The sequence below is a fragment of the Lissotriton helveticus genome, chromosome 9 (genome assembly GCF_964261635.1).
Source record: "Lissotriton helveticus chromosome 9, aLisHel1.1, whole genome shotgun sequence".
In the NCBI taxonomy this organism is placed as follows: domain Eukaryota; kingdom Metazoa; phylum Chordata; class Amphibia; order Caudata; family Salamandridae; genus Lissotriton; species Lissotriton helveticus.
In genome coordinates this window covers 29,479,015-29,506,463 of record NC_136070.1, presented here as the reverse complement: position 1 = coordinate 29,506,463, position 27,449 = coordinate 29,479,015, and the positions used below count along the sequence as shown (strand labels likewise).

Sequence of the window (27,449 nt, the reverse complement as noted above, 5' to 3'; positions counted from 1 at the left end):
AGGTGAAATAGCAGTTTCTATTGTGCTGTCCGATGTAAAGTTCGGAATGAGTTCTTTCTACTCTTAAAGTGGTAATAGATGCCGCAACTCAGTTGAATAAAAGTTCGCCCAGCCACACGATTTTAACAGGCAATCATGATTGCTTAAGTAACCTGCAGAAGCCGTGAGTTAGAGCTACCAATCAGGAAGCAGTGGTGTGGCAGTGAGCAGATATTAGAACTAGACACCAGGCTGCAACATGATGGGACAACGGTGCAGCCAGAGAAAAAAAACAAGTAATCACAAATCTATACCCAAAAGAACAAGCCCGCGAATGGTGCGTGCGAGCAGCCGCAGCCCACCTCTCTTTCCTTCTTTCATTTAGTTGCTTCCTAGTCGAATGGATTTAAAAAGCATTGGCCGCGCGACGCAGGAAGCTTGTAATAAGAGAAGCTTTCGAGGAGGGAGTGGGAGAAGGGAGAGGGTAGGGGAGGGGATTCACACGCTGTAAGGCTTAATGGGCCATTACAGAAAGCCAGATGGCATGTGCACGTCCACGCGCGCATAACTGCACACTGGAGGCCGGCAAAAGCCTTTGGGTAGCACTTTGAAAACCCAGTCTCTCCCAGTTAGTAAATGTCTCGCCAGACAGCGCATGCGCTGGCTCAGGCGAGACCTAAAAAGCATGTCGAAAGTTCTGAGGAGTTTATTTGCAAAGCTTCTAAAGTAGGCTGAGATATGCTGCAGTCTCTTTTGCAAGCACTGCTACTTTCAACTATGCCAGCCACAGGAAGGGACCTCAAAACCCTTTTACATGCTGCAACCCCACTTCTGCTACAAAGATTTAAACTCCTATTGTGCAATACAGATGACCAGATACAGCACTGCCCCTGCATGAAAATCTTTGACCTTTTCCAGGTTCAGGTTTTAGGGCTTCCCAGTGTCGTACTTTAAAAACTGAACTTTTTTTCTCCAGGGTTTTGTTTCTTAAGTTTTGAGCAAAGTGGTAAAACAGTAATTGCATCACATCATTAATCTAGTATTGCACACATAAGTCTAATTAGCAATCTCAGATTTCCCTTAAACAGAGAGAAAAACTGAAAACATTGATAGAATGAATCTCTTCCACTACCTTTTCCTACAGATCAGTTAAATTCTGTTAATAGATGCATCATTTCCAGAGCCACCACCTCCCATCTAGGGGTGTAAGAAATTCGTCTTGCGTAACTATGCAAAGTTTCAGGAAAATCACACAAAATCGGCCGAAATAGGTGAAAAGTCAATACATTTAGTGCGAAATAAGTACACGTCAATTTTCTTTTACATGTGGACACATTTCGCACTCAAATAATAGAATAAAAAGCACAAGAGCTGCTCGCATTCTAGCAGATTGAGTTGTTCTCACGCACTTGCAGTAAAAAAAAATTCTGAAAACAGTGTGTACTTGCATGACGTGACAATGGTGTAATTTCTGGAATTTTGCATAACCGGTGTAACACACAAATTCACAAATTACGCATGTGTAAGTTAAATTTTGCCACGGCCTGCTCTTACCTATGTTTTCAAATCACCACCAATTAAGTAAACGTGTCCAGGGTTCTCCTTCTTGGAGAGAAGGACAGCAATGCCGTAGCCTTAGAAATGTAGACTAGCAGTTTTCAAAAAAGGGGTTTTGCAGACTCCAGATTGATCATCGGTTTCTCCATATGGGAGGTTCTGAATTTCCCACTGAAATGCTATGGCAAATGTAGCCGCCAGCGTAATGCCATGTACTAGTCCGCCCTAGAGGCACCTTCATACCGGTCTGGCTCCAAGCTCAGTGAAGCCTTTCAGTTCAAGGGGGAGGGGAAAGACCACATAGTCTCGGCCACAATTAAACAAAAAGTAAGACCTTTAGCAGCCTCACGGGTTGTGAAAGGTGTCGCTCACTCATCCAACATAACTGTTAGACCTCAGGAAATATGTGATGGACAATTAGTGGGGTATAGTGTCATTCGTATATTGTCAGCACAATCAGTGAATAAAAATACAGTCTCCCAATTCCTTATGACAGTGGAGTTGTGAGGTCTCTGTTCACCTATAATAATTACATAATGTAGCTGGTTGACTGTAAAAAAAACTATTACAGTTGCGTTGTGACGTACTAATGCCTTCTGCCAGCAGCCAAGGTCCAAGGCAGGTTACAGTGCACCATTACTGCTGCTCTTTAAACAAAAATAAAAGGTTATTTTTGGTCTTTATGATCTGTTTTTCTAAAATGTACAGCGATCACAAGCAAAGTGTTATTTTTGGCATCAAGTTTACTTTTTTTGACACATAGGTCATTACTAGAAAGATAGAATCTCTGCACATTTGTTCTCATTCCGAGTGACAGCATTTTATTTTAATCTGATTTACAATAAACTGATACTATTTTTATTTCTTGCAAACAAATTACTAGATGCTCTTAGGTGTGTTTAATTTCACACTACAGAGCCAGCTTACACTGTCCATGCCTGTTACAGCTTGCATAGGAAAGAACAAGAAGCCAATAATTTAAGTGGTTTCTGGAAATGTTTTTGGCATAAGCATGTATTAATAAGGAATAAAATAGCTTCTGCCTTACATTAAACATATAATGCAAGTCACCTTGGAGTTTTCAGCCTTATTCCTCTATTTATTTAAAATGTCTTTTAATTGAATTTCAAAACGACAGAGAAAACATCATGGCTCCTTGCGTTCTGTAAATAATCCCGGAAAGAGTGAAGCGAGGGTACAAAGCATCGCTCAGCTACCTTATGCATTATAACTAGACGCAACTCCGATACACATATAATGTCCTTCTGTCTTTTGCAGCATATTGTCTTCTTGGGATTGATTCCAGAGCACCACGCCAACCATAGAAAAGAGAAGTAAAGATAGAATAGTGAAAGAGGAGGGGGAGTATGGGGTGGGTGGGAGAAGAGGGGTTTCTCTCTGGCCCTTGTGAAGCAATTTCTTGTCAGCCGAGACAGTGGGCTCGGCGAACCCATAGGAGTTTACCTTGATCAGTGTGCAGTGTTTAGGTCTCTGCCAATGTGAGCTCTCTTTAGGCCGGGGGTTAAGAATCTAGGTAACTTTGCAGTGGTGCCCAGACGTTCTTTGATCGTGACTGTGCGGGCATGAGTTCCCAGTAGACGGACAGCTGGTTGTGGAGGAGTCCGAAATAATAGAGCCCCGTCCCGCCTGCACGTTGTCGTGTTCGAAAGCAGACAACAACGTGCAGGCGCTGCTGAATGTGACCCGGTGTTTGGAATTTACACCGGCACAAATTCATCATCTTTTATAGTGGGGCCCAACTTCTTGGCAGGGTGGACGGCATCCACCCTGTGAAACAAGGAAAGTGTTACTTACGTGTAACTGCAGTTTTCCAGTATTGGTATCTTTCATATATTCACATACATGCCTGAATCATTCCCCGTTGTTGGGATGCGAGTCCCTGGTATATAAGAAAAGTAATGTCTCACTAGACATATAAAGATATAGGCAAAGGCCTCACATTAGTAACATCCAGGTCCTTTTGTAATGAGGACCAAACTCTAGAGAACAACCAATCAGCTATCACCACCCTCTGGAACCTTCCTGGAAGGAGCTCTAGTCACTCAGATTTTCGTAAGCATGTGCTAAGTAGATGTATCACTGAGAGAACTAGGTGAGCCCTTCCAGGGGAGGTGGGTGGGTTGTATGTGAATCTATGAAAGATACCAATACTGAATAACTGCAGTTACAGGTACGTGACGCATCCCTTATCCAGTATTAGGGTATATTTCATAGATTCACATGCCTGGATCAGAGTAGCAAGCAATGATAAGCACCTTTCGGATAGCATAGAATGTAGAAGTTCACCAGATAATAACATATCAATGTGAATATAGAAAGTACCAAAGTGCAATCAAAGAAAACAGTAGAGAACATAATGGACAAATGTGCGCATAAAAAGAAAGGATGGTGGGATGATAAGGCAGCTCACCTCTATTGAAATAGATGACGTAACACCGCCTGTCCCACTGCAGCATCCTTCATGAGTTCCGTATCCAAGCAGGAATGCTTGGTAAATGTATGCGGCGTCTTCCATGTCGCCGCTCTGCAAATGTCTGTGATAGGCACACCTTCAAGGGGTGCCATGGAGGGAGAAATCGCCCTAGAGGAATGAGCATGAACCGTGGAGTGCAAGGGTTGGCCCGCTTGCTGGTGACAGAAAGTAATAGCTCCAGAGATCCACCGAGAAATACTTTGTTTAGTAAGTGGAAAACCTTTCCTAAGTAGACTGTAAGCGACAAAGAGTCAGTTGGATTTGCGGAACGTCTTTGTCCTCTCAAGGTAGAATTCAAGGCAGAATTTAACATCCAGTGAATGCAGAGGTCTTTCTGCCGCCGTTTGAGGATTTGGAAAAAAAGGTTCGTAAGACTATAGGCTCATTGAGGTGAAAGTCTGACGGGACTTTGGGCACAAACTTGGGATTAGTCACATGTATAATCCTATCATGTTTGAAGTGCAGAAAAGGGTCTTGAATCGAGAATGCATGAAGCTCACTTACTTGTCTTGCATATGTAAGGGCCAGAAGGAATGCCGTCTTCCAAGAAAGAAACTTGAGATCGGCCTTGTATATCAACTCAAAAGGGTGTTTCATAAGCTGAACGAGAACTATGTTGAGTTGCCAAGTTGGAGGTAGAGACATTAAGGGAGGGAAAGTCCTAAATAGACCCTTGAGAAATTGTTTAATCAGTCTACTCGACAAAAGAGAAGGACCTGTAGAAGATCTCCTGAAACGGGATATTGCTGCCAGGTGAACTTTAATAGAAGCGTGAGCAAGACCTGAAGTCGCCAGATGGAGAAGGTAAGGCAATATTTGCTCTGGAGAAGACGAGAGAGGGTGTACATTCGCAGACTTATACCAGATACAGAATCTCTTCCATTTCAAGGAATATGTCTTTTTTGTGCTGTCGGCTCGAGCCCGAGCCAGAACTGCCCTGCAGTCTGGAGGAATGTCTAGGCCATGGAACTCTCAGAACTCAAGAGCCAAGCTGAGATGCTGAATCCGAATGTTGGACTTGTTCCCTGTCCATTGTGAGGAAAGAGGGAAACGGTTTCAAAGGAATCGGCAGTTCCAGGGAGAGAAGATGGAGCTCCGTGAACCAATGCTGGCGAGGACACGCTGGAGTTATCAGGATTAGCGTGCAGGGTTCTGCCTTCAACTTCCCAAGAACCCTGGTAATCGGTGGAAAAGCGTAAGCAAAGACGTTGAACAATGGTATCGAAAATGCATTCCCTAGAGATCCCTGCTGGGGATGCCAGCTTGCAAAGTTTTAGCATCTGGCATTGTGCTGGGTGGCAAATAGATCCAAGAGAGGGGTGCCCCATTGAGAGAATATGCCGTTGAGAGTGCGCAGGTTCAACTCCCATTCGTGACATGTTATATGTTGCCTGCTTAGTGAATCGGCCAGCACATTGTCTGTTCCTGGAACATATTCCGCTTGTAGGGAAATGTTATGATGAACTAACCAGTTCCAGATCTTTTGAGATTCGTGAGAGAGTGGCAGTGAACAAGTACCCCCTGATTGTTTAGGTAGTGCATTGTTGTAGTATTGTCCTTCCGGACCAGCACTAGAGAACCTTTGATCCTGGGAAAGAACGCCAGGAGGGCCAGATAAACAGCTCGAGGAGGTTTATGTGAAGCTTCCGTTCGGAAGGAGACCACTTTCCGCTGATCCGGAGTTCTTGGAGGAAAGCTCCCCAACCCTCCAGGGACGCCTCCGTTGTGATTATCTGTGGAGAGGCCTTGAGAAAGATTCCGTGGACGGGTCCACCACTGCAGAGCAGTGACCATCTGAGGGGTCACTTGAACAACATCGTTGAAGGATCCTTCGGATTGAATCCAATGAGTGAAGAGTGATTCCTGGAGAGCACGCATGTAGAGGCGAGAGTAGGGAACCAATAGAATACAGGATGACATCATACCGAGAAGGGATTTGAACTGGCGAACGGAAAGGAAATTCCTGGATCGTATGAGGTTCGCCAAGTGAAGAAGTTTGCACCGTTGCTCTTGTGACGGGAAAGCCTTCTTCTGGTTTGTATCGAGAATAGCCCACAGAAAAGTTATTCGTTGAGACGGTTGAAAGATGGACTTGTCCTGATTGAGAGTAAGCCCCAGGCGACTGAAAAGCTGTAGACAGGCGTTGGAAGATCTGTTCGCGCCGTTTAGAGAAGGTGCCTTGACGAGCCAGTCGTCGAAATAGGGAAAAACCTGGTGATGTTGTTGCCTGAGATATGCAGCCACTGGAGAAAGGAATTTTGTGAAAATGCGAGGGGATGACTTGAGTCTGTAGGGCAGGACTCGGAATTGGTAATGTTTGTCTGCCACGGCGAACCTCAGAAATGTTTTGTGATTCTTGTGGATAAGGATATGAAAATAGGCATCATGGAGATCCAAAGATACAATGTAGTCATTTGCATTGAGAAGTTGTAGCACTTCTTGAATGGTGACCGTGCAAAACGATTGTTTCTTTAAGAACTTGTTGAGACTTCTCAAATCTAGGATTGGTCTCCATTTCTTCTCCTTTTTGCGCACCAGGAAAAAACGGGAGTAAAATTCTTCCCCCACTGACGAAGCGGAACCCTCTCTATAGCTCCTTTCTGGATCATTAGTGAGATTTCCAGGAGTAAAAGGCACAGATTTTTGTGAAGCATAGGCCGAGGAGGGGTCTGCGGAGGAGTCTGAAAGAACTCCAGTGAGTGTCCAAATTGTACCAGTTGAAGGACCCAACGATCCGTTATCGGTTTCCAATTGTGTAGAAAATGGGAAATTCTTCCTCCTACTTTGGGGGACGGAGAGGAAATGGAGACCGGTGGTAGAGAAAAGTAATTGATGCCGGGTTGAATCCTTTTGCTGTCCGCCCTTTCCGCGAAAGGAGGTCTTATTGCATGAAGATTGCTGCTGTTGGCGCTGTTGAAATTGTGGCCAATATTGCTGGTTGGAGGAGGAATAGGAAGACCGATATTGTTGGTAGTCCCCTCTAGTGGAAGATTGCCCTCTACCACTTGAGCCTTGAAAAGTTTTTTTTTTTAATTGAATGGTACCCAAAGCCCTGGCTGTGTCCGTTTTTCTGCCTTGAAGAGCTTCTTCAATATGAGTGCCGAAAAGAAGCTGCCCATCATAAGGCATGTCCAGGATTTTCATCTGGATTTCCGGTCGTAAAGTAGTCGCCTTAAGCCAACCTTGGCGTCGGAGGACTGCAGCGCCAGCCAGTTGGCGTAAACCAGTAGAGGCGATGTCCATCGTACAATCAATGATTTCGGAAGCTGAACGTTCGCCCTCTAACATGATCTTCTTTGCTTCCTCTTTTGAATCCCTAAGTATGGTGCAATGTCCGCCCACATCTGCCTGTTGTAGCGCCCCAATACCGCTAAAGAATTAGAAGCACGCACTGTAAGTGCAGACATTGAAGAAAAGCGTTTTCCAATATTGTCTAGGGGGCTGCCTTCCTTATCCGGAGGGGCGGAAAGCGGAGCAGAAGGGTTTTTAGACCTCCGCTGAGCTGCCTGAGTGATGAAAGAATCAAACTTGGGATGTCCGGAAAGGCAGGCTGGAGTGGTGTCTGGAGCTCTGTACTTTTTGTCCAGACGAGGCAACACTGGGGGAACTGAAAATGGATTGTGCATGATTTTAACGCCTTGATCCCAGATGTAGTCTATAATAGGCACAGAGCTCACTGATTTCTCAAAAGGTGCCTTAAAGTCATAAAGGAAACAGTCCTGCTGGTGAGAAGGCATAGGAATCTGGAAACGCTGTGCAGCCCTTTCCAAAACAGGAGGCGAATCTGCTTGAGGAAGCACCGGAGACACTGGAAAAGGGATAACAATCATCCCACTAATCATAAGTGGACTGGGAATCATGGAGCTCTCCTTCCTCCTGTTGATCATCCTCATCATCATCCGTGGAAGGTGGGGGTGGTATTGTCACAGGTACAGACTGTGGAGACGGAGGTGGAACCTGTAGCCTTGGCGGTGGAGAGACAACTGGGGTAGGAGACTGAGCAGCAGTAGGAAATCTCTGCTTGTAGTCGGTAATCAAAAATTGGAGGTCAGAAACGAAAGACGCAGGCAGACAAACCATGGGTTGTTGGCGAAGCTGGCTGTCGTCTGGATAATATGCCTGATCTTCTGCGTCTTGTTCGTCATAGTCCGAACTCTCTTGGTACTGGACATGAAGTTCAGAGGGACTTGTTGCGGCCCTGAACATACTGTCGTCGTCTGAATCCTCCTCCTCGTCCAAAATGTGAGATGAAGTATTGGCTGGACCCTGCTAGGTGAAGTAAGGGAAGGTGTCAGCGTGCGTTTCGTGATTTTGAGGTGAACAAACGCACTTTCCACTTTGGACTGTGGTGTCGTCGACAAGCCCATCGGTGTAGTCGTCGCCGACGGTGAAACACCGACGGACATCTTAAGGCAACGTCGACGAAGCTCCCGTCGACGGATCCGTCGTCGACGAAGTCATTGTCGTCGATGCGAAAGATGTTGACGGAACACTCCTCGTCAACGTACCAGTCGACGGGCTCTTTGTCGATCACAGCGTCGACGATGACTTGGACATCGACGACGATTTCTTAATCTTGACCATCAACGACAATGGTATAACAGCCGTTGAAGAAGACGTCGTCGTCGTGGAAGATGCTGAGGACGCCAAGGATGTAGAGACTGTCGTCGTCGTCGAGGTTAACGTCAACGGACAACTATCGCAACCACAAGTAAGGCGCTGCTGCGGAGTGGGGGCTCACCAGACGACTCACCCCCACCAGTGATCCTAACGTTCCGGGAGCTCAGTGCGCCACTCTGGCGGGAAAGGCAGAAGCCCCGTTAATCCACAAGAGACGGCGCTGGGCCACTGGGGAAGACTTGGGCACCCGCACTGTGCTGTAACCCATGCAGAAAACGGGCAGTGTGAGTATAGCGAGACACCTCACCTTTACCCAGCCCATTGCGACGCTGGTGTAAGGCAGAGGCGGACGACACCACTCCATGATATAGCGCACCTCTGGGAGTATAGATCTGGGAGACAAAAATCTAGTGGAATCAGCGTAGGTGTCCACTGAAAACCATAAAACAAGGGTCTACTCACCACCAACAATACTAACCACCTCGGGAGGCTGAGATCACGCAAACCGGATGCCTGTCCTTAAGATGGCGGTACAATAGGGGGTGGTGATGGACGGAGCATCTGAACCAATCAAACACTCACACCCAGTCAAAAGATCCATCACCGTTCTTCAGCCACTCTGCCACCCCAGTTCAGACATGGCTATATGCAAATCAGTCTGACCCTGTGCCTCATGGGAACAGTCCAGCCCAATGGCGGCTCCCCTCCGGCTATAATTTCCAGACGGCTTACGCACAGCAATAACAGCCAGACCTGTAATTAGTGCTGTGCGCACTCGAAAACCCTACAATAAGGGTCTACTCACCGCCAACATTACTAACCACCTCGCCAGGGACAGAGGGAGTGACTTCAATCTGTTCAGTCTGCTCTCAAACGAGTGGATAAGCTTGTCGTAACTGTAAGACCAGAGTTCCTCTGTGTTCCGGCTGAGGCAAATCCCCTGATATTTGACATGGGATTCTGCCCATTTAAGTGGGAACTCCGACTGGAATGGATCAGTTGCCTGGGTGAGCGAGAAGATGCTGGATTCCTCCCAATTTATGGTGATGCCCAATAGGCCTTCAAAGTGGATGACTTCCCGGATGAGTGGGGCTAGGTTTTTAGGTGAGCGTTGGACATATGAGGTCACATCGTCCACATACATAGAGACCAAGATCGCACTGGGGGGTAAATCTAGTCCCCGTCGTGTGTGGTGTTGCCGACGTCTGGCCGCGAGCTGCTGCGTCGCCACCGTGAACAGAAGAGGGGAGAACAGTGCACCCTTGTCGCGTACCCCGAGATTGGGGGAGAGACCAGACCGTTGACTCTCAATCTCGTCGTCGGAGCGGAGTACAGCAAGGCAATTTTTTTTGTAGGAAAAGGGGGCCGATAAAATGCGAGAAAGGAGCGTGAACAGGCATGGCCATTCCAAGGTGTCGAAGGCCTTGGTTGCGTCTAAGAAAACAGCTGCGGAGGGGAGAGTATCATCAACCTACTGCATGGTCGCGAAGGTGCGGAGGTTATGAGCTATACTTCGTCGGGGCACAAAGCCACATTGGTCAGGCCGCAACACCATGGCAACAAGGGAAGCAGACAACACCTATTATCCCGGTTTATCATTGATAGTGGCCTATAGGAGTCGCATAACAACTGGTTCTTATCAGGTATGAGGATGGTGACAATCAGAGCCTCCCGGAGAGAAGGGGCAGTGAGCCTCGTTCCAGGGATTCCTCATACATGTTGAGGAGGTGGGGGACAAGGAGCGGCGCAATTTCCTTGTAGAACAAAGCTGTGAGTCCGTCCAGCCCGGGAGCTTTGCCCCCAGGCATGGCACGAATCACCCCAATCACTTCCTCCTCAGCACAGGGCTTATAAAGATAGTTGCACTGACCTGTTCTCAGGACACCCCCGCGCCGCACGGCCACCAACTGTGTGTGTGCCCCTCGCTGCTGCTCGCAGCCTCGCTGTTCTGTCTGACTCGCCACCCTAGCTGCCTGCCTCGCTGTTCCCTGCCCTGCAGTGCCGCCGTTTTTGCCTAATTCATTGTTGTGTATGCTGTATTTGTTTTTCCTTTTAGAATAACCTCTGTTGTTGTCCCCCTGTGCCTGTTCCGCCGTTTTCTGCATAGTATAGTGCTGTTCTGCTGTATTTGTATTTCCTTTAGCATTCATTGTTGTTGTTGTCCCCCTGCCTAGCCCGCCCCCCGCCGCCGTCCACCCCCCCTTTTGTTCTGTGCCCTCCCCGCTCCTGCCTCCCAGCTGCTCCTCCCTCCCACTTAGCCTTAAATGGCGACTGCGCGGACGCGCAGCGGTAACGTGCAGCGGGCGCGCCTTTTGTGCGCCAAAGGCAAGCCCGTCTGCGCCTGGACCGCGCCCAGCGTCAGGACCGCGCCCAGCACCAGGACCCCTGGCCCCCACCGATGCAAGACGATCCGACAGACCTACGACGCCGCTGCCCTCAACGCACTCAACGCCGTCCGAAACCCCACCTGCTGCCGGGCCGCCCCGAAATGCATTCACGGACCCTTCACCTGCAGAACCTGCAAGTTCACCTGCCTCCGAACCTGCATCGCGCCCGCCAAGCCTAACACCAGCAGCAACCTCAAATGCATCCTGCTCAACACCCGCTCCGTCCACAGACACGCCGTGGAACTCTGGAACCTCCTCGACACAACATCACCAGACGTCGCCTTCCTCACCGAAACCTGGATGAACTCCTCCTCAGCCCCCGACATCGCCATCGCTATCCAGGACGGGTACAAGATCATCAGGAGGGACCGCGTCAACCAGACCGGAGGAGGCATCGCCATCGTCCACAAGAACACCATCCGCATCACGACCGACTCCAACGACACCTTCACCGCCGTCGAGCACCTCCACTTCCAGATTCACGCCGACCCAAAGACGACCCTCAGAGGCACCCTCATCTACAGACCCCCGGGACCACGCACACAATTCAGCGAAGACATCACGGACTTCATCAGCCCACACGCCCTCCCCTCCGCCGACTACATCCTCCTAGGGGACCTCAACTTCCACCTGGAGAACATCAAGGACCGCAACACCATCGCCCTGCTGGACAACCTCGCCAACCTCGGACTCAAGCAACTGGTCAATACCCCCACCCACTACGCCGGCCACACGCTTGATCCAGTCTTCTCATCCAGCAGGCACATCACCTTCAGCCACTCCACTGGACTCCACTGGACCGACCACAGCTGCGTCCACTTCAGCTTCAGAAAAACCACAACCCACCACCACCCGCAACAAGTCCCTCACAGAAGCTGGAGCAAGATCACCGCCGACCAGCTCACCACCTCCCTCAGCCAGAACCCACCTGCCAGCACAACGGACCCCAACGAAGCAGCCCGCAACTTCACGCAGTGGCTGACCGCCTGCGCCGACGACCTCGCACCACTGAAGAACCCTCCTAGCAGACCCAGAAGCAAGAAGGCCCCCTGGTTCACCGACAAACTCAAGGACTCCAAGAAGACCTGCCGCACCCTCGAGAAAGCCTGGCTCCTCAACCAGACCGCTGACAACATGACCGCCCTCAAACACGCCACCCGCAAGCACCACCAGCTCATCCGCACCACCAAGAAGAAATCACTGAAGGAACGACTGGACAACAACGCCCACGACAGCAAGGAACTCTTCAGCATCGTCAAGGAGTTCTCCAACCCCAGCACCGGCAGCAACAACATCACTCCTTCACAGGATCTCTGCGACTCCCTCGCCTCATTCTTCCACCGCAAGATCGCCGACATCCACAACAGTTTCGGCGCACCACCCACGCAACCGGCCGTCGAACCAACGCACCCCACCGCCACCCTCCGCACCTGGACCACGGTGACCACCGAAGACACAGCCCGCACGATGAACACCATCCACTCCGGATCTCCAACCGACCCCTGCCCCCACCACGTCTTTAACAAGGCCGACTCCACCATCGCACCCCAACTCCGGGACGTCATCAACACCTCCCTCAACACCGTCATCTTCCCGGAGAGCTGGAAGCATGCCGAGCTCAGCGCCCTACTGAAGAAACCAACAGCAGACCCCACCGACCTCAAAAACTTCCGCCCCATCTTGCTCCTTCCTTTTCCTGCCAAAGTCATCGAGAAGATCGTCAACAGACAGCTTGCCGCCTTCCTCGAGACGAACGGATCCCTCGACCCCTCGCAGTCCGGTTTCAGAGCCAACCACAGCACCGAGACCGCCCTCATCGCAGCCCCCGACTACATCCGTGCCCTGCTCAACAACGGGGAAACAGCGGCACTCATCCTCCTGGACCTCTCTGCAGCGTTCGACACGGTCTGCCACCGCACCCTAGTCCAACGCCTCAGCAACATCGGCATCCAAGAGAAGGCACTGGAGTGGATCATTTCGTTCCTCGTCGGAAGAACACAGAGAGTCCGCCTCCCCCGTATCGCTCCGAGGCCACCGAAGTCATCTGCGGCGTCCCGCAAGGATCATCTCTCAGCACCACCCTCTTCAACATCTACATGAGACCCCTTGCTGCCATCGCACACCAACACAACCTCAACATCATCTCCTACGCCGACGACACCCAGCTGATCCTCTCCCTCACAAGAGACCCCGACACCGCCAGAACCAGCCTACACGAAGGGATGAAAGACGTCGCCGAGTGGATGAAGAACATCCGCCTGAAACTGAACTCAGACAAGACGAAAGTCCTCATCCTGGGACCATCGCCCTCCGCGTGGGACGACTCCTGGTGGCCCCCAGCCCTGGGCACCGCTCCCAAGCCAACAGACCACGCATGCAACCTGGGCTTCATCCTGGACTCCTCCCTCTCGATGACCAGACAAGTCAACGCCGTCTCCTCATCATGATTTCACACCCTTCGCATGCTTCGCAAGATCTTCCGTTGGATCCAGACAGAAACCAGGAAGACGGTCACCCATGCCCTCGTCACCAGCCGTCTGGACTACGGAAACACCCTCTACGCCGGAACCACAGCCAAGCTACAGAAAAGACTCCAACGCATCCAGAACGCCTCCGCCCGACTCATCCTGGACATCCCCCGACGCAGCCACATCTCCAGCCACCTGAGGGACCTGCACTGGCTCCCCGTCAACAAGAGGATCACGTTCAGGCACCTCACCCACGCACACAAGTGTCTCCGCGACCTGGGCCCCAAGTACCTCAAAGACTGCCTGACCTTCTACACGCCCACCCGCCAGCTACGGTCGACCAGCCTCGCCGCCGTACCACGCATCCGAAAAGCCACCGCCGGAGGCAGATCCTTCTCCTACCTGGCGGCCAAGACATGGAACTCCCTGCCCATCCACCTTCGGCTGACCCAGGACCACCTCGCCTTCAGGAGACAACTCAAGACCTGGCTGTTCGAGCAGTAGCGAACCCCCCTCCCCCCAGCGTCTTGAGACCCTTCCGGGTGAGTAGTGCGCTATACAAATGACATGATTGATTGATTGATTGACAGTGGTTTAACCAGGCTAATTCGATCGATTCCAGGAGGGGGAGCAGATCCGAATAAAAAGCGGTGTAGAATGCAATAATTTCTGCTGGCACCGCTTCCTGTCTGGCAGTCAACTATCCACTACTAGTACGCAGTTCACTCACGTAATCACTGGCCTATGGCTTTTTTTAGGAGGCCTGCAAACGTCTTCCCAGCTCGATCCCCCTCTCTGTACTGGCCACGTAATGAGTCTCTCTCTGTGTGGCCTCCTTAAATTCCACTATTTTCCCTGTGATGCGTCCCAGGGTTGCCGGGCTGTTAGTCGCAAAGTACTCTGATTCGAGAGCCCGAATTTCCCCCGTCAGATGCTGAAGATCACCCTTGAGTGAGAGCAGTACCCAAGCCTGCTTGGCGATGCACTTACCCCGTGTAACCACCTTAAAAGCCTCCCATAATACAGAGGGCAAATCCACAGTCCCATGGTTTAGCTCAAAGTATTCTATGACATCAGCACGGATTGATTCTCTAAAAAACAGATCCCGGGGTGCAACTGAAGGGAGTCTCCAACTAAAGGGCCTATGTGCCGCATCTGCCAACATAAATTTTAGCAGCACTGGTGCATTTTCACAGAGATACCAGGCTAAGAGGGCAGCAGTGAGTATCCATGTGTCCACATTACGAAAAATGCTAGCCAGTAATCGATTCTGGACCAAGTTAGGCCCGCTGTGAAATGCAAGTGCACTCTCGTTTGAGTGGGTGTCAATGCCGTCAGACGTCCACCAGCTTGTGGTCCTCCATGGTGGCTCGCAGCTGCTCCGCTGCCCTCTGGTGGGATCGACGGGAGTCGCCAGACCGATCCATGCTCACATCAAGAACTACATTAAAATCCCCCCCCCCCTTCCCTCCCTCTCCCCCATAGGATGGCCCCGGGCCTGAGCGATTCTGTAAGCCTCCAAACCTCACTAAAAAATTGTGGGTCGTCTACATTCGGCCCATAAACCGACAAGAGCCTGACCGGTCACCTCCCCAGCTCGCCCACGAAAATTACATAACTCCCTCCCCTGTGGGTCGCACAGCGCACCACATGTACGCCAGGGAAGCCCCTTCCCGAGGATTATAGCTGTGCTTCTAGCATAATTAGAGCAGCCTGACACAAATGTTTCTGCCATCCATCCCGCTCTCAGCGGCGCAATTACTACTAGTTAAGTGTAGCTCCTGTAAGAACCAGATGTCCGCCCCGTGTCTATGCAAATATGCCACCAGCGTTTCACCTTACGACAGTCTTCAGACCACACACACTCCATGTCATCGCTTTAATCACATTCACCTCTGTAATGGTTTCAGCCATCTTTGGGAACATTACGGCTGTTGCTCAGGCTGCGCACATTCCATGTCACTGCTTTAATCACGGTCCTCTCTTTGGCACTCTCACCCATTCTTTGGATCACGCAGATCCCGACACCCTAGAGGGCCACCGCTCCACCATTCGTTGTTGCAGCAGGATCATCGAGAGAGGAAAGAGAGAAAAAGGAAAGAAGACTACAAAGCACATTGTAGCCCTCCCAGATCATACTTCATACCCTACCCAACAAGCCCACCCACTTCAGCCCCCCAGAATGTCTGACAGCCAGAGCCCTCGAACCAAAAAGGCCAACTGCAGCCAACAATTAGAATGTCCATGGGACTCATCCCTGAGGGTGGCACTAGGTGCTGGGAGAACCCAGCAGTGGTACACTGGGCGGCTGGACAGGATACATTCGGGAGGAGCATCTTCTCCATCACCAGGAGGGCCGGGCGAGCCACAGCCCATGATTGCAGTAATGACAGTGAGCCCAGGCAAAAAAACAAGGGATGGGGGGGGACTAAGAAAAAAAGGGGAAATCGTGTGATTGGGACGCTTCCTCGTCCAGTCAGTTAAGCAATAACATTGCCATCCTGTTGCAGACTTCCCAGGGCCTCAGACTTTCTCGTCTGGGGCCTCCTCCCCGGCAGGTTCTTTACTCGCCCGTGCAGACGATGCAGGGTGTTTAAGAGAGTGAGAACAGGGTCAAGACTGATTTGCATATGGCGGGGTCCAAACTAGGGTGGCGTAGTGGGCAAAAGAATGATGGATTTAACCCAGATCTCTTGACTGGGAAGAATGTTTAAATCATTCAGCATGTTGCTCATCATTTGTTGCAGTTAAACTAAGAAGTCCTGCAGGACGAAACAGGAGAAATGCCCATCCCTGGGGACGACCTGATTGTCCAGCCGGTAGTACTTGGCAAATGTGTACAGGGACGCCCACACTGCTGCCTGGCAGATGTCCGGCATTGGTACACCACGAGCAAATGCCGTGGTCGCAGCTTTACCCCTGGTGGAATGGGCCCTTAAGCCTTCAGGAGGCTGCTTTTTAGCTAGGGCGTGGCAGATCTTAATACAGAAAATGATCCAGTGCAAAATGGTTCGACCTGCCCGATCTTTTTTAGATCCTACATAGCCTGTGAAGAGTTTGTCATCCACACCAAATCTTCTGTGCGGTCAAGGTAGAACGGCAGCTTCCTCCTCTTTAGAGGGATGTGGAAGAGCATAAAATGTGGGCAGGATGACAGATTGTCCAAAATTAAATGGGTACACCACCTTAGGCAGGAAAGAACCCCGGGTGCAAAGCACCACCTTATCCGGGAATACCATACGATAGGGAGGCTTGGATGATAAAGCCTGTAGCTCACTCCTGGCAGATGTTATCACTATTAGAAAGGCTGTCTTGCTGGTAAGTAGCTGGAGGGGACAATTGTGAAGCAGCTCAAAGGAGCACACACAACATAAGCGAGAACCAGGTTCAGATCCCACTGAGGCATAATGAAGGGTAAAGGGAGAAACATATGTACAAGTGCTTTCAGGAACCTATTTACAATAGGGGATTTAAATAAAGAGGGCTGGTCAGCGAGCCGCAGGAAAGCGGGCAGAGTAGAAAGAAAGAGTATCCAGAGCAAAGACCTGTTGGGCAAGGGTTAGAATAAACAGAAGAATATCAGAAACTGAGGCAAAAAGAGGGTCAGACTTTTCTGTACAAGATTTTAAACATTTTTGCCAAACGGCATGCGTATGCAGTTTTGGGGGAGGGTTGAATGGTCGCCAAGATAACTTTGCAAACTTCGGGAGGAAGTTCAAAAGCTATCAAGTGTCCCCTCTCAATCTCCATGCAAGGAGGCAGAGAGTTTGCAGGTTCAGGCAGAGGACACACCCCTGCGACAGAAGATCCTCCTGAAGGGGCAGCTGATTGGAGGATCAATGATCATTTTCAGAAGCTCAGGATACCAAACTGTTCATACCAGTCCAGAGCCACAAGAATGTCTTGGGCTAGTCGCTCCTGATCTTATTGAGAACTCTGGGCAAAAGTTGTATAGTCGGAAAGGAGGCCTGAGCCACTTGCACTGAGAGCTAGCTGTCTTGGAAACACTAATGAGCAGAACTGCAGACATTGTGCATTCTCTTCGGATGTGAACAGATCTGACCAAGGCTCTCCCCTCTGCTGAAAGAGACCTTCCGCCACCTTTGAGCGGAGAGCCTCATTTGTGATCCACTAGGCATTGATGGCTGGGTTCATCTGCCCTGGCGTTCAAAGAACCTGCCAGGTGTTGGAACAACTAGGGTTATTTCCTGCTGTTCCAGCCATGTCCCGAGAGGCAAGACCCCTTAACAAAGGGTAAACATCCCCTTCCAGCCCTGCTTCTTGTAGTACAACATGGTGGTGATGTCGTCTGTAAACACTTGCACCAGCTTCGCCCTGACCATGGGAAGAAATGCTTTCAACTCTAGTCGAAATAGTCAGAGCTCCAAAAGGTTGACTGGGGTCTGGATTCCTCCAGAGACAGAGTCCTCTGATCTCCACCTTCCCAGATGGCCACCCCATCCCAGGAGTGATGCATCTGTCACTATTGAAAGATCTGGTTGGGGAAGGCAAAGAGGTCTGCCTCTAACCAAATTGCAGTTTGTTAGCCACCACTGCAAGTCTTTTGCAGTTCCCTCTGAATTGGACCATGTCAGAGAAATTCCCCTGATGCTGCGCCCACAAACTTCAGGTCCCACTGCAAAGCTTGCATAAGCCATCTGGCATTATTTACCAACAGGATGCAAAAGACCCTGAGGCCCAGCAGCCTCAGAGTCATTCTCATCGAAATCCAGAATAGAAGCTGAAACATTGGTATGATTACCTGAATATCCTGAACAGGCTGTTCGGGAGAATAAGCCCAAAACTGCACTGTGTCCAGAATAGCTCAGATGAAACGAAGTGTCTGAGAAGTAGTCAGGTGCCATAGTCTGGAAGTGGGAGACAACAGTCTGGGGCGAGGCCGCCTTCAACATTCCGTCACCTGAGGTATGGAAAGACTAAAACCACAAACCTGCGCAGATTGGCTGCTACGACCACCATCACCTTGGTGAACACCCGAGGCCCACTGATAAGGCCAAAGGGAAGCAGGGTGAATTAAAAGTGATCGTGGCCTACCTTGAACCGGAGGTAACTCCTGTGGGCAGGCAGGATGGGAATATGAAAATACACATCCTGCAAGTCAAATGCTACTAGCAAGTCACCATGGTCTAGGGCACGCAAGACCTGAGCCACAGTGAGCATCTTGAATTTCTCCTTTTTTAGGTAGAGATTGGCGGTTTGGAGGTCTAGAATAGGAGAAAGACCTTTGTTCTTTTTTGGTATCAAAGTAGTGGGAACAACCACCACTGCCCACTTCTGATATCGGAACCCTTCCTATAGCCACAAACTATTGGACCCCTCTCAGTCAGGTTTTAGGACTGGCTACAGCAATGAAATCTCTCTGGTGGAGGTAGTCGACAATATAAGACTTGCCCGGGACCTCGGGCAGTCAGCCACGCTTGTCCTGTTAGACCTGTCGGCTGCCTTCGGCACCATCTCACCATTTTAGAACAACAACTGTAGGAGATGGGCAACAGAGGAACAGCCCTTAGAAGCTACCTAAAATAAATCAATAATGGAATTGTGAAGCGTGCTACTCACCCTTGAGGGTCTCACGGTGCTTGGGGCGGGGGGGGGGGGGGTGGAGCAGCTCCGGTCAGTCGAAGAGAAAGGTCTTGAGGGCCTTCTTCAAGATGTGCAGAGTAGGTGCATGTCTGATGTTGATCGGGGGCTCGTTCCAGGTCTTTGCTGCGATGTAAGAGAAGGCTCTTACACCTGTTCTGGCTCTGCAGATCGAACCACAATCGTACAGCTAGGACCCTAAGTCTCTCACAGCCAGTTGGTAGACAAGGGAGTCCCCCAGGGATCAATACTTAGTCCCATGCTTTTCAACCTCTATGTGGCACCCCTATCCAAGGTGATCAGATCTTATGGGTTTGAGGTATTGATGATACCCAGCTGCTAATCACTATCAGCACCAATCCAAATGATACCAGAATTAGGTTAAAAAACTGTATGGCTCATATTAACTCCTGGATGCAAGTCAACCATCTTCAGCCTAAAGCCAGTAAGACTGAGATCATCCTATTTGGAAAGGCACAGGAACCCTGGTTCAATGACTGGTGGCCCCAAAGTCTTGGCCTCTGTCCACCCCTTAAACCCACTGTACGTAACCTTGGGAGTAAAAATTGACGACAAGCTATGCATGAGAGACCATGTAAACCAAATAATGAGCACCTGCTACGGTTTAATGTGGAGCCTACGTAAGATCTTCCAATGGATTCCAGTAGAGTCAAGGAAACCGCTGATCCAAGGATTAATCATCACTCGTCTTGAATATGGAAATGCTCTGATGGCCTCAATTAACAAAGAGCTTGTCACCAGACTCCAAGTTTTGCAGAACATAGCCGCCAGACTGGTACTAAACCTCCCATTCCGGTCCCCGTCTGCACCCAGTCTAAAAGCTCTCCCAATTAGGAAACAGATCCGTTTCAAGATCAGTTGTCTGGCACACAAGACTTTATATGGAACTGGCCGGAGTTACCTGGCCAAGAAACCAAACTGGTATCTTCCTCACAGGAATCTTAGGTCTGGAACTAAACATCTTCTCACTCCACTTAGGGTGCGCATCGCCAGGCATGGCGTTTCAATCAATCAATCATGCGCTTGTTAAGTGCTACTACTCACCCGTAAGGGTCTCAAGGTGCTGGAGGAGCGGAGTTTCGCAGGTTCTAGTCCATCAAGGAGGGGGTCTGTCGAAGAGCCAGGTTTTGAGGTTTCTTGTAAAGATGGGGAGAGATGTTGTCTGTCTGAGGAGGAGAGGGAGGGCGATCCAGGCTCTGGCCGCGAGGAAAGAGAAGGAGAGGCCGCCTGATGTGGTCTTTCTGGTGCGGTGGACCACGGCGTAGGAGAGCTGGAATGTTGGTAGGGTCCTTTGGGGTGCGTGGAATTTGAGATGGCTGTTCAGGTATGCTGGTCCAGTGTTGTGGAGGGCCTTGTGACTGTGGGTGAGCATCTTGAAGGTGACTCTAGCTTCGATGGGAAGCCAGTGGAGTGTGCGCAGGTGTTGGGAGATGTGGCAGTGTCTTGGCAGGTTGAGGACCAGTCTTGCGGCGGCATTCTGGATGTTCTGTAGCTTGTGGAGAGGTTTTTGTTTATTCCGGCGTAGAGTGTGTTGCCGTAGTGAAGTCTGCTGGTGAACAGGGCGTGAGTGACGGTCTCTGTGTTCGAGGGGGATCCATTTGAAGGTCTTGCATAGGACATGGAAGGTTTTGAAGCAGGAGTACGAGACGGCGTTGATCTGGCGGTCCATTTTGAGGTCGGAGTCCAGGATAATTTCCAGGTTGCGAGCGTGGTCCATGTGGGTGGGGGGACTTCCGAGGGCAAGGGGACACCAAGTGTCGTTCCAGGCGTCGGGATGTGGGCCCATGACGAGTACTTCTGTTTTGTTGGGGTATAGTTGAAGGCAGCTATTTTTCATCCATTTTGCAACGTCTTCCATGCCTTCTCGAAAATTGTGTCAGGAGGTTTTGGGTTCGTTGGAAAGGGAAAGAATGAGTTGGGTGTCTTTTGTGTATGAGACAATGTTGAGTCTGTAGGTTCTGACGTTCGGGGCAAGCAGAGTCATGTAAACGTTGAAGAGCTTAGGGCTGAGGAATGACCCCGGAAGGACTCCGCAGGTGGCTGGTGTAGGGCCCGTGAGGAAAGGGGAGAGTCTGACCCGCTGCGTTCTGCCGGAGAGGAAGTAGCAGATCCAGGCGAGGGCCTTGTCTTGAATCCCTGCGTCATGGAGTCTGCGTATTAGGGTGCGGTGAGAGACTGTGTCGAAGGCTGCTGAGAGGTCGAGGAGGATGAGGGCTGCTGTTTCTTTTTTTCACATCTACCCCCCTCTTTTGGAACAAACTATCATTGCAGCTTCGCACAATTTTGGATCACAAACAGTTTCAAAAAAGGCTTAAAACTTGGCTATTTTGATTGTCCACCCTCCTCCTATCAGCCGTCTATCTTCGCCCTCACCAGCATTCGCTACAGCGCTTTGAGACCCTCCGGGTGATATGGGCGCTCAATAAAATCCTATGACATGACAGGAAATATATCCCCCTTGGCCAGCACAGCTCAAACTTCCTCTCGGAGCAAGATAAGATGATCTTACACCAGCCATTCCTGAGATGGAGGAAAATGTGGAGTGAAAGACTACAAAGGAAGTGAGTAACGCCTCCGAATGATCTGCAAGACCCATTTGTCTGAAGTTATGGACTGCCAGTGGAGGAGATGATTTTGGATTCTCATCCCAACTGGGCACCCATAGTATTGCAGAATCAAACTAGGAAGGTTTTGAGGCTGCAGCTACCGGGAAGTTGGTGGTGGATCACTTCTGGTTATCATTCCCACGTGATCGGAATGCACCACACCCACACACAACTTGGGAAGCTTGCGCAGGACAGTGGCTGGGGTATGGCTGGTGCAGTTGAAAGCCTCTTCCATGGCCACATAAGAGGTGAAAGTCAGACTCGGGGAAAGATGTCATGGAGAGGCCCAAGGACTTGGCCATAGCGCGAGAGTCCTCGAAGAGCTCCAGCACTGAATATGCCTTCTCTTCTAAGATACGAGTCCCATCGAAGGGTATGCCCTGGAGGTTGACCTAGACATCCCCCGAAAAGCCAGATGTTCTTAGCCAGACGTGGCGCCACAAAGCCACAGTCCGCAAACAGCTCTGCCCAGAGAGTGAGTTGTATCCAGACCACACCTAATGGTGCATTCTCTCCCATTTTTCACTGCTTGGGAGAGGATGGCCCAGGAATCCTCCAGGACCTGCGGCAGCAGTTGCGCAACTCTTTCCCATAGAGTATGGGAGTAGTGGCCCAAAAGGCATGCAGTTTTCACTGACCTCAATGCCAGGATGGCAGGAGAAAACAAATTTTTCCCAAGTGTGTCCAGCCTCTTGGACTCCCTATTCGGGGGAGCAGCAGGAAACATGTCATGGGAAGTCGAGGCTTGTATTACCAAGTTTTCAGGGGAGGGGTGTTGACGGAGGAAACTAGTATCACCTGGGGCAGGGAGATGGCAGTAGTCAACTGCCCTGTTCACAGGAGCCACAGTGCAAAGCTTGGACTAGGTTCCTAGAAGGACATTAGTCAGTGCTTTGTTAAAGGGCAACAGGGGTTCGGTTGAGGAAGGCCCGGGGTGAAGCACTTCGGTCAAGAGATTTAGTCTTGAGCGCCACAGAGGAAAGTTCGAGGTCAAGGACCTCCGCTGCTCTCTTCACCACCATTGCATAAGACACTCCCTCCTGCATAGTCACAGTAGGTGGAGAGAGCATACCAGTATCTCAAGAGGTGTCCAGACCAATGACCTCGGTTAGATCGTCATACCAGTTCAAATTAGAGGTGTACAACTGGTGTTCTAAAAAGTCCAGTGACCCCCCCCCCCCCCCTCTTACCACAAGCCTGTATGTTCTGTAAAACACTCAGGTAACGACCTAGAACCACTGGGCTCTGTTGGCACCGGATTTGGTGGCAATCTATTCTACGTCATTCTGACTCGTTGGGAATAAGAATGTGGCGCCAGAAGCATCAACACACCTGATTGGTGCAGGAAAAGGTCGCGTTGGCATAACCAGTGCCTATCCAGAAGGGGGTTCAGATCCATAAGACCCCATATGAGCCAAGGCGAGAGCTGTCAACGCGGAACCTGATGGGGCCTCCTTTGACCCAACGGGGCCCATAGGCACACCGTAGGGGTCGCTCTGGGATAGGGTGAGCATCTGTCATGGTGAAAGAGTTGAGCCCTCTACAGTCTACTTACCTGTAACTTTAGTTATCCAGTACTGGTATCTTTCATAGATTCACATGCTTAGAATCATCCCCGCAGACGAGGTGGGAGTCGCGCGGTACAATAAAACATCTACATTACAGTCATAATAACATCACATTATAGGCTACAGTAGATAGCAAGTCACTACATTAGCCTATCTTAGTCCTTTTGTAAAAAGAACCAAACTTGGAAACCAGCCAATCAGGCAGCAGCACCCTCTTAGAACCTTCCCGACAGAGAGTGTGAGAAGTTGGCCTGATGTGCAGTGCTCACTGTTCTAGTGATCACTATATATCAGTCCAAACAACCCTTATTGATGATTGGTTGTAAGTCAACCTTATCAGCTATCCTAGTAGCATGGATACGAGCAGTCTAAGGCTAAGACTCTAGAGGGCGGGTTAAGCCAGCTGTTTTACCATCACATTACCCCTTGAACACCCAGTGAAAGGACAACACACAAGTGTTATGAAAATAAACAGTGTATTTATTAGAATCACAACAACCCTGTACTCTTTATGAGGACAGGGTGCTAGGCACACAACAAAACTCTTACGAAAATACTTAAGTTAGCACAGTATATACAAATGCCCGAGGGGCACGAAAAACCATATACTCTGAAAGTGGAATGCGAAATTACTAGCAGGTAAGTACAGTACTAATAGGCTTTGGAATCGCTAGGACTTGACTATAGAATCGTTAGATTACTTCTAGGAGGCCCAGGGGACTCGGGTGCAGAGTGTGCACTCTCACGCGGGATGCGGGACAAAGTCTATGTTAGCTAGTAAAGTTAAAGTTAGTGTTCACGGGCGAACCCGACCTGGTAGGGAGAAAACGACAGTGGATCCTGACCCTTGGATAGTGAGGCTATGCTGGGGCACCGAAATGCCGAAGTTACCTAGCCCAGGGGCTGCAGCTGCATAGGTCTCAAAAGACGTCGGGAATCCTTGTTGCCGGACCAGGAGCCTGGAAGAAAGATGCTGGCAGGCGACCAGTGAAGAGAGTTCGAGTTGGTCCAAGCCTGGATCTTGAAGATGGATGACACCTGAAAGCAGAGGGGACCAAGTTCGTGACTACTAGCCAGTAGTCAGTGGGCACCAGGAGGGCACCGGATGGTAGTCACCTCGACTAGGTGAGTGGGCGACGCTGTGCTCTGCAGATCTCACGGACCAGGAGGCGTTGTCGGCGACCAGGATGGAGAGGCGAGCTGTCCCACGATGGATGAAGCTGTCGGCGTCGAAGTACCCAGGATTGGGCAACAAAGCCTTGGCTAATTCAAGCCCACGCGGTGGACTCAAAATGGCGTCTTGAGTGGACCAGGAGGGTCCGGGGTGCTCCTCTTCTGGAAGGGAGCAAGAGCCAGCCTGGAGCAACCAGACCAGCAGCAGTGATGTCGTCGGGCGTCGTTCAGAAGGCCACAAGCTAGCGGGCTGGTAGCCAAACAACGCGGTGAGCAGCAAAAAGCAGAAGGGCCCCACGCCGATCGTGGAGATGCTGGGGGGCTGCTCTTCGGTGCTGGAGCTGCTCAGGGTTGGGGCTTCTCGGACCCCAAAGCACTCACCAGGAAATTACTCGGCGGGCTTGCTGTGCAGAAGTCGTGCAGTCTTGGCAATAGTCGGTCCCTTGAGGTCTCGTCGCACTCACGGTTCTCAGCTTGGCTGTAGAGGTGAGTAGAGGTCGGAGGTGCCAGGGAAGCCGGGTCTTGTCGAGCTGGGCAGTCGGATTCCGGAGGAAGGACGTGCAGCAGACCGCAGTGTTCTTGATGGTGCCTGCGGATGCAGGGTGACTACTCCTTAGTCACAAGGGAGAATCTTGAAGAAGGAAATCTTGAAGTCCTTTCGTAGAAAGTCGTGTCTTGATTCCAAAGATGATCTAATCTGGAAGGGGGCCTGCTCCTACCTTTATCTGGGAAAAGGGGGCTGGCACGCGACTAAGTCCTGCCCTATGGGTGGGACCAGGAGGGGGGTGGTTACACCCACTTCCTTGGCGGGCTTTTCCCCAGCTCAGGGTCTGGAGTGTCCCTGGAACTGGTTCAAGCCGGCCTATGCATAGTGAGCACCGGGGTGCCACTCGCAGTCACCTTCCTCTGAAGCCCTGCCTACCTAGGATACACAAAATCCTGTCTGGGACGGTGCTGGCACCGCCCCTGGCAGGAAACCCTTTGTCCTTATCTCCTGCTCTGGGAGGACTCCCAGCAGCAGGAGGGCAGACTTGTGTCTCGGTGGCAGCATCCATTTTGTGGAGCTGAGGCTCTGTTTGACTTTAACCGGGGTTAGGGGTTACATACATGTCGTGTCCCTCTAGAAGGGTGGAATGCTAACCCCGTCGCCAGAATTGGCGAGGGGTTAGTATTCCAATTCGTATGACACCTTACTCGACATGTTTTGATAAAGCGATACCAGAGTTGGCATATAACCGCGAGGATTATAATGCACTTAAGAGTATATGGTATGCGACATCATGGAAACGGCTAAGGGATAGATCCCATAAGCCGCAGACAGGCTCAGCTCATGCCAGAGCACCATCTCACACGATTCCAAGCACTCTGCCTTCAGGATTGTTAAGGCCTGCCATAGGAGTGACTGATAGGAGATCTGTGCGTCCATTTTAGGGTTAGATATAGGTATACTATATCTAAAGCAAAGGGTGAGTACACCACCTTGCCCCAGCTGTCGTGCAGCCAGTTGTGTCAGTTTAGTTAGTCAGTCCAGGGGTGGCACAATACATGCTTCAGCCCCTGGGAGACTTCTGGGTGCACCTCAGCCCTGGGTACAGGGACTTGGAGAGGGCCCAGTGCCAATTCAGTACCTGAGTACAATTTGGATAGAGAGAACAGCTAGGCTGTGGGTCTGATTAGCAGGCCCACAGCCAGGGAAAGTCGTAAACCAGTGCAGCAAAAAGCAAAAATCTGGGTGATCATAGGATTGCAGACCCTACTCTCCTACATGACCCCCCCCCCAAACTTTGGGACAATAAACTAACCTTGACCAGGTGAGTCTTCTTGCTCTAAGTGGAAATATCTGGAGAGCCCATCAGCATTGCTGTGATCAGTACCAGGTCTATGCTCCACTGTAAAATCCATCCCCTGTAGGGAAATGGACCACCTAAGCAGTTTGGGGTTTTCACCCTTCATCTGATTTAGCCACAAGAGGGGCTTATGGTCGGTCTGAATGGTGAAGTGAGTGCCAAACAAGTAGGCCCTCAGCTTCTTCAGGGCCCAAACCACAGCAAAGGCCTCCCTCTCAATAGCTGACCAATTTTTCTCTCTGGGGGTCAGCCTCCTACTAATGAAAGCAATAGGCTGATCATTACCATCAAAATTCAGTTGAGACAGAACAGCTCCCACACCCAACTCAGAAGCATCTGTTTGGACAATGAATGGCTTGGAGTAATCTGGACTCTTAAGGATAGGTGCTGTGCACATGGCCTGCTTTAGGTCATTGAATGCTTTCTGACAGCTTGCTGTCCACTGAACTTTCTTTGGCATCTTTTTGCTTGTCAGGTCATTAAGGGGGGTCACTATGGACCCATAATTTCTGACAAACTTTCTGTAGTAACCAGTCAGGCCCAAGAAAGCTCGAACCTGAGTCTGGGTGATTGGAGGAGCCCAGTCCTTGATGGCCTGTATTTTACTCTCCAATGGCTGAACCTGGCCTCCACCTACAAGGTGGCCCAGGTATACAACCTGTGTCTGCCCTATCTGGCACTTTGTGGCCTTGATAGTGAGGCCTGCCTTTTGCAGAGCCTCTAACACTTTCCTCAGGTGGACCAGGTGATCCTCCCAGGTGGAGCTAAAGACAGCAATATCGTCAAGATATGCTGCACAGAAGTCATCCAGCCCAGTGAGGACTTGATTCACCAACCTTTGGAAGGTGGCAGGTGCATTTTTCAATCCAAAGGGCATTACCACAAATTGATAATGCCCACCAGGTGTAGAAAATGCTGTCTTGGGTTTGGCCTCCTCAGCTAACCTGATTTGCCAATACCCAGCTGTCAAATCAAATGTACTTAAGAAGTTGGCAGAAGCCAATTTATCTATAAGTTCATCTGCTCTTGGTATTGGGTGGGCATCAGTCTTAGTGACTGCATTGAGGCCTCTGTAGTCTACGCAAAACCTCATCTCTTTCTTACCACCCTGGGTGTGAGGCTTTGGCA

General features: G+C 50.4%; 1 protein-coding gene across 3 annotated transcripts in view; it reads right to left on the bottom strand.

The window, feature by feature from the left end:
* STRN3 (striatin 3) overlaps nt 1-27,449 on the bottom strand; it is a 984,550-nt gene that overhangs the window by 395,143 nt on the left and 561,958 nt on the right. The window lies entirely within an intron of this gene.